This window comes from Anomalospiza imberbis, chromosome 4 (assembly GCF_031753505.1).
Source record: "Anomalospiza imberbis isolate Cuckoo-Finch-1a 21T00152 chromosome 4, ASM3175350v1, whole genome shotgun sequence".
Classification (NCBI taxonomy): domain Eukaryota; kingdom Metazoa; phylum Chordata; class Aves; order Passeriformes; family Viduidae; genus Anomalospiza; species Anomalospiza imberbis.
Window position 1 is genome coordinate 68,123,788 of NC_089684.1, and position 8,190 is coordinate 68,131,977.

Sequence of the window (8,190 nt, forward strand, 5' to 3'; positions counted from 1 at the left end):
ATTTTGGGAACAGCACATTGCTCATTGACTCCACTCTGTGCCTCCTAGTTTATCTCATCACATTAAGCCTCTTTTCATTTGATTTAAATGCTTACATTTATGCTGATTAAAAAAAAAAAAAAAATCATTATTGTCACTTTCAGAAGGCATCTTAGAAGTCCCCCAGAGGATTGCTGGATTTAGCAATGGTTGGACACAGAGACAGAAGCATCCAGGCGGTCCAGGGCTGCTGACCAAAGCACAAAGGAGCAACCACCTGTGAGAAATCTTGATGTAGGCACAGTGGGCATTTGAGCTGCTGCACCTGGAGATGAGGATGACAGCAGCTCGTGCTGGAATTAACTGCAAGTGAAGCTGCAGAGCTGCTCCACGGCCAAACTCCCTGTAGCTGTCAGCAGTGTCCAACCCACCACGTGCAGTCGCCGGGGACCTTGCAGGGTCAGCAGGCTGTGAGGTGGATTTGCACAGTTGCGGGAAATGGAAAAATAAACACTTCCACGGGCACTGAAGGGTTTGATCTGCAGCCTTAGAAGAAGCTTGGATTGATGCAAAATAAAATACACAGACATTAAGTAGAAAAATCATAAACTTACGTTTCTGTAGTTGTAAGTAAGAATATGCCTTAAGTGAGAAACTGTATTGATAAGATGGTGAAGGGTTTATAATGTAGAGTAAGCTAAGAGTTTAGAAGTTATAATAGAAGCATAAGTGTGCACGTGAGATAGCAGCTCATTGGACAAAAGTATCCACAGTGCAGTAGAAGTGAGTAAAGGTGATAGGTTAGAAAATCAAAATAAACTTTGTGGCATCTGTCCATTGGGTTAGAAAGTTCTATATTGCCTTGTAACAAAGAACTTGTGACTGCTTTGAGCTATGGCCGACTGCTTGCTCCTCTAAAATCTCACAGCCTCTGAGACTGATGTTTATCTGAGCAATAAATCGTTCTTAGCCTGACTGTGGTCCCATCCCTTCATTAAAAAGCAGTGACAATAATACATAGCGATCACACGTTCCCCACATCCCATCTCTTCATGCAGGGCACAGCACACAATATTTAAGTGTTTTCGTTCTCAGCTGGCTGCTGCAGCAGTTTAACTAGTTCCACTGGTTCACAAGATGGCCTAGTTCCACCCCTGCCATGGACAGGGACACCCTGCACCAGACCAGGCTTCTCAGAACCCCTTTCAACCTGGCCTTGGACACTTCCAGGGATCCAGGGGCAGCCACAGCTTCACTGGGCACCCTGTGCCAGGGCCTCACCACCCCACAGGGAAGATTTTCTCCCTAATACCTAGTCAAAACCTCTCCTCTTTTAGTCTAGTCTGTTTCCGGTTGCTTTTGCACATTTTCAATTTATAGATGGATCCACTTTTCATGCAGAAATGCAATTACGATGATCAACCTTTTTGCAAAGGGACTTTATTGACAGTAAGAAATTTTCTGTTGAAGGCACAGGAGGGAAAAAACTTTTCTAACAAATCGAGCCTGTCTGGAGGAAAGCTGGAGTGGAATTTGAGTTATCCTTGTATTCTCAAAAGTTTTTCAATTGCTGATGAAAATTCCCCTCATGGATCTGTTCAGGATCAGAGTGGTGCACGCTGTGCACTCAGCTTTAGGCAAGATCCTGCTGCCTACTCATCCAGTTTATTTTTTTTTTTTTTTTCCTAATGGACAGAGAAACAGGCAATTCCAGGATTCAGATGTTTAAGATGGGTGATCTAAATGGCTTCCATGAAAGACTTGTTTCTCTCTGCTGATTAGAAAGGGAGTTCAGAGATCAAGCTCAGTTGCAGGTGTTTATCCTCTGATTTCTATGCTAAGAGAGAATCCCAACCCCATCTGCGAGTTCCATGAGAACCCCTGGCACTCATGGCTGAATCAGCACCCAAGGCAAACTGAAGTGGATAAAATATTTTCTGCCTTATATGTGGGTTCTTTATTTCAATTGTTTTCTCTGTATCTTGTCCTCTACACAGCTGATGTGAGAATTCTTTTACAATGTTTGTTTTTTATTCATCATCCTCTAAAAAACTTCAGAAAAGATCGATTTATTTAAGAAAGTTTATTTTCCCATGAACATCTGCAATGGCTGTAACATTAAGCTTTATTTTGTACACCATACTGGTGCAAAAGTCTAGTCTAGAATCTTCTTTTAAGATAATTTACTGTTCATTTGCATAAAAATAATTTGTGTTAGAGACGACAATGTGGGCAGGGAGCAGAGAGGTATCATTAAACATCTGAGATGAAGTTGACTTGTCAAGTTTAACTTTGTTTCTTGTATACCTGCTGAGTTTTTAGATGCAGTTGATGTCTTAAGGATGGGAAGAAGAGAGGATGAATCAAAGTGAATCACACCTTATGGTTTTTCTTGTGCTTGGACAGCTGTTTGCTGCATTTCAAATGAAGACCAAGGCCTAGACACATCAATTACAGTGGGAAGCATCCTGAAGGATTAAAAAAATTAGTGGGGTCAGGCTGTAAAGGTTGAAGAAACTTAGGAAGGTATTGAGAGCTTGCTAGTAACTCTAACAAAGTCATGTACTGAATAAAGATTAGCTCTGCAGTGTGGATGCTTCTCTTTGATAATTACCATCTTTTTAATATGGATTTAGTTTCTCATATTTTAGAAAAGGCAGTGTAAGAGACACAACAAAAGTCACAACAAAACTCCAGCCTGGTCTGTAAGAATCAAAAACTCATCAGAAAGAAAGTGTTACGTGCTCAAAAATATGTATGAAATTGCCAGAGCATTCCCCATTCCTGTGATGCAGCCTAGAACGATTTGTTCAGTTTTCAAATGATTCCTGAGAAAAGTATAAGAAGCAGCTAGGATATTTTACCTATTGGATTAAAAATAATTCACCCAGAGTTGACATTATTCCATTATACAACCAGAACTACACTATAATTAACGTTGATTATAATTTAAAAAACAAATTAGACCTGCTCATTCTTATATCACCTTTATATGCCTCCTTCTGAAGTTGCTGCCATACTGTGGGCTTGGAAAACATTGGCAATGGGGTCACTTTATAAAGCCTGTGACATAAACCACGTCGTGGTTGTAATTCACACTTCTGCTGTGCCTTGGCATTTCATCAGCTGCAAAAATCAAAGACCAAACACTGCCCCACCACAGCCTCCCCCTTCTGTGGGGTTCTGCAGCTTAACTGTGAATAATACATCCTGGGTTTTTTGACTCGGGAAGATTTCCTTGCTTCTGCCTTTGGTAACTGGAATTCCTCTGGTGCTTGACAGACGTGGTTTTATAGACCAGCAGCACGTTGTACAGTGGGGCAACTCCTTCCCCACCCTCTGATTGATTAAAAGCCATCTGCACCCCCTTGCCAAGCTCCAGATACAATAAATCAGGAGCAATCCAGGAGCAGAGGCCAGCAGGGAAGGGGCATCGATCTTACCTGGTGTCATGGGGTTGACAGGAGGATAATGCTGATCACTGTGAGATGCTGAACTCTCCTGATTAAAGAGATCCATCCACCAGCAATGGCCACTGCCAAGATGTCCAGTGCCAGAGATGCCCTGTCAGAAAGTCATTAAAACAATGAAGAAAAAAAGCATTCAAAGTTGCTCCCATTAATTGAACATAATGACAACTTTTTGAGGTGCTGAGGAATTGAAAGGGAAGAAGTGGATTGAAGCTGTTCATATCTAATGATATAATTGTGAAGACAGAAAATTTTAAGTGTTAAAGAGGCAAAGGTTGTAATTTTTTATTATCATTATGTTTATATGTATCTATCCTATTATATATATTTCTTTCATATTATTATTATTATTATTATCTACTACATTCCCCCCCCCTCCAGTAGTAAGGAAGTACACACATTATGAAAATGGAGAGCTTTCCCTCCATGTTGAGTAACCAGACTCAAGGGAGGACATCCACGTGTCAGGGCTGGTCCATAGTGTCACTGTGTTCCCAGCCACCTGCCACAGTTCTGAAGCTGGAGAGTTCCTAGGGCCATATCTAAATAGATTATTCATATGCATGTATGTGTATATCTATATATAATATATATATAGATATTTAGATTTAGATTTAGATTTAGATTTGCATGTAGATTTTGGTTTATATTAATGCATTACTTAGAAATTTATCTTTTCTGTGGTTGAGATCTTTGTTCAAGGCAGAGTCCCTTGAAGGCTTCTGTTGAATATTCCCTTAGTCACTAACTGTAGGAGAGAAGCAGAACTGTCCTGAGTTATTTGTGTACGCTGCAATTAATTTCTGACACTAATGAGAAAGAGACCAATACAAAGCACACCAGATTAGATTTCCTGCTATGCTCCTTTTTGTATTGACTTGCAAATGATGGTAGCACAAATTTGGTAAAGAACACTTTCAAACTAATGTGAACCTCACACAATTCATTATAATATTTCAGCTATAATATATTATGCCATATTAGCTCAGCAGAGCACAGAACCAATAAAGCTGGTGCATAAAACAAGGGTTTCATTTCCATGCTGCTGGTAGTCAGACTTTGTTCTTCATCTGGCAGAAACAAAGTGGAACTGACCATTTCAAAGATTTGAGATTAAAACACAGATTTATGTTGGTTAGAAATCGATGCAGAAGCCCTCATTTTAATGAGGGTTCTAATTCTCTGAGTCAAAAGAATTTTGATATTTTAATATTGGAAGCACTCATCTTGACTGCACAGATCCTTCTTTGAAGGCAAGGATCTAAATAAGACGTAGCATATTTTTGTGAGTGAAGAAGTGATGTGTGAAGGGTGCAATGTGATAAATGTGCAGGGAAACAGAAACTTATCCAGCTGTACTGCTTAAAAAAACACCCCAAAACATTGCTCTGCTCTGCCCAAAACATAGGATGAAAGAGTTGGACTTATTTTTCTATTTGAAATAGTTCTGAAGACATTTTTGTGAGACAGGGAATCAGCAAGGAAGATAATTATAGAAGTAGTCATCCTTTCCAGAGAAAAGGAACCTCCAAAATTTAGTGTTTTCTTTTAGCCGACATTTTAATTTCTGGAAGTTTTAGAAGCCTTAAAAAAAAAAAAAACCAAAACAAAACAACTTGGTCTAAATATTGTTTATCTCATATTGTTCTAGAAGAAAAGTATGCCAAATATCCATAGATGTTAGGACCTGGTTATTATCCCATTCTAGTTATTTTGCCTGGAGTGGGATAAAATAAACACTAGTACTAAGCATTTTGTCAAGAAGTAATGAAAAATCTATGTGCTATCACAGAAATGGGACTTCAGAGGCCATGTAGGGGTGGAATAAATTCAACTTGAAGCAGTACGGACAGCCTGGTGAGACAGCAGTGTTTTCATACTGTCATTAGAGAAAAAAAACAAGTGTTAAATCTCCAGGGTTTGTCTGTGGCTGTACATACAGACTCACCTTGGACAAATCACTTAAAGACCTTTTATTGGCTTTACCAACTCCAAAATTGTTGTGGGTGATTTCAGTGACTTGTAAAACACTTCCTGTTTTCTGAAGGAAAACATTGAAAAAGTCTAGATGCACAAAATAAATATATAGCAAATTGAAATGCTGTCTAAAATGACACAGTGCAGAGAGGCACAAAAGCTGTGCTGGAGCTATTAACAGCATTTTTATTGACATTGGAGAAGTCGATAGTTCTGATAAGAAAAGGAGCTGGTTCAAAGGATAGAGCATGTGTTGAGACAGGACCAAGAAAATCATGAGCTCTGAAAATGCAAAATTTGGTGAGAAAAGTATGGATTTAGCAGACAAGTTTGCTCTGTGGGTGAAAGAATACAGCCATTTTCTTGAAATTTGGGGCATAGATAGATCTTGCTTCACTCCTTTATAGGGCAATAACATCATTATGTTGTTTCCATACCTGAGACAGCCTTTCCAAATTGATGTGCTGCCCTGAGACAGTGAAATACAGGTCACCTTTCCAATGAAATGGTTCCACAAAACTTCCAAGTTGCTTAACTTCAGGAAAGTTAAGCTTATCTGCCTTCTTTCTTTTTCACACAAGTTGTGTGTTGAGGAAAGGAGTTGATGGCCATTAGAATGTTGGCAGTATGTGAAAAATGAAGGAAATGGATGGTACTGTGCCTTAGGAATGAAACTGGGTAACAATTGCTAGAATCAGAATCGATCTGTGTAGGAACCCAAAAGTAAAAGCATCACCTTCAGTGAGACAATTACCTTCACTGAGTGCAGAAGAAAAGGTGCAGCCAGGATTTCCAAAGATCCATCAAGACTCCAGAAATGACCCAGGCTCCCTCAGGAAATTTTTTCCCCTTTTAGTCCAAGTTTTCATAGTCCAAGTGCTGAGTCTCTCTACCTCTACACAAACAGACCTTACAAAATCCTGCTGAGAACCTCAGAGCTAAGACTTAGAAAGACTTGGGCAACAATTTTGTGGTATTAGGAAGAATTAAATTTTAAGAGGTGAAATAAAGATGTCATGTTGGAGAATTTGCAGAGCATTCAGGGTGGTTTAGCTCTCCCCTGCCTCCAGGTGTGTTTGCTTTTCTGTTGCACAAACCTCCAGCAGAAACAGATGTCTGTGTGCAGGGCAGTATTTCTGTGTTGGCAGGAACCAAGGATGTTCAAACAACTCCCTGAAATCTTTGGTGCTGTAAGGAGCACGTGAACAAGTTAATTCTCATCTAAGCACACTGAGTCAAGTTCATTCTCTGACTGAGTGAAGTGTTAGAATAATACTACAAAAAAAACCCAAACAAACTGTTCAGGGGTTGAATGTATCTGATTCATTGACAGATACAACTGCAAAAAGCTTCAACAGTGAGAACTGACCTAAAATAATCAGTTTTTACATAAGGAAACTTATCACTTAGCTCATGCGTCTAAAATACATTAAGGACATATCATGGATGATGAAAAAAATAGTGCTTTTGTTTTATGAATTCTTTTGCTATAGCTCTTGAAATCACTGTAAGACCAATGTCAAAGAGCTCTGGAGTAAAAACATGTTACCAGAAGGAAATCTTACTGCCAGTCACTCTGCAAAGGCCAAAGACACTGAAGATCTGTGAACCCCATTATTTCTGAGCTTCAGCCAAGGCCTTAATCAAAGAGTAATAATGAGATGATGCCCCAAACATTCACCTGAGCCTAGTAGAATTACCATCTTAATATTTTTTTTGTTTGGTTGGTGTTTTGGCTTTCTTTTGTTGGTTTTTGGGTTTCTTTTGTTGGTTGTTTTGGGATTTTTTATAATTTTATTTGTTTATTTATTTGTTTTAATAACTGAAGAAAGCAGATAATCAACTTGCAATTAATGTGATAGAGGTGAGAGCTTAATTTCTGTTGCTGCCTCCTTGTTCAGAACATTCTATATAGAATATATAGAACATTCTATAAAGAATGGTTGTTTGCAAAATAAAACTTTTCTAACAAAATCAGGGAACTTCTTATCTCTGTGAAAAAATCAGGAAACCTGGAAAACTATTGATTTCACTTGTGGTGCTGGAGGAAGAAAAGACATAAGGCAAATGGTATTTGAAGCAAGTGAAACAGATCAATTGTTTTCATTTTGCAGAGGCAGGTAAAGAGAGTTTTTCTCTGATCTACTCTTGCTGACCTGGGAATTTTGTGTCAGAAACTCCTTTTAATTAGGTTCTAAAATAATACAGAATTGGAGGAGAGTGTTCAGTCTATGCAATTGGGAATGACTGATCCTAGTGCAGGGTAAAATCCTCTCAAAGACAGTTAGGTTCTTAACAAGCCCAAAAGAAATCGATAGAAAAATTAATAAATAAGAGTAATATTTGGTTGTAATGATGTTGTGCTTGTGTGTCATATTTTATATATGATACATTTATATATAAAAGATATGTATATATACACATATATACGTATACTATATATATAAAATATATATAATATATATGATAATAGGTATATTTTATATACATATATACAAAATATGTATATTTTATACATATATTCATATGTATAAAATATACATATTTTATATATGATACAATAGGTATGTCATATTTTATATATTATATATTTCATATATGATACATATATAATATTTTATATACTATACATATATATGATACATATTTCATATATATGATATATATATATATAGATGTCCTAAAGACATTAATCAAAATAGGAATAAAAGTAATGATTTTCATGTCCTGAAAATCAGACACACCATACATTTCCCTCCTTTGG

The 8,190-nt window shown here is 37.7% G+C and overlaps 1 long non-coding RNA gene across 2 annotated transcripts; it reads left to right on the plus strand.

Annotated features, from left to right (window-relative positions):
* The first annotated feature begins 455 nt into the window (after nt 1–455).
* LOC137473483 (uncharacterized) lies at nt 456–7,019 on the plus strand. Of its 2 annotated transcripts, XR_010998842.1 has the most exons (4): nt 456–605; nt 1,678–1,793; nt 2,386–2,505; nt 6,920–7,019. It is a non-coding gene; the product is annotated as an uncharacterized lncRNA (long non-coding RNA). The 2 variants fall into 2 exon arrangements; XR_010998841.1 differs by lacking the exon at nt 6,920–7,019 and having other exon boundaries at nt 2,386–2,564.
* Nucleotides 7,020–8,190: the final 1,171 nt, after the last annotated feature.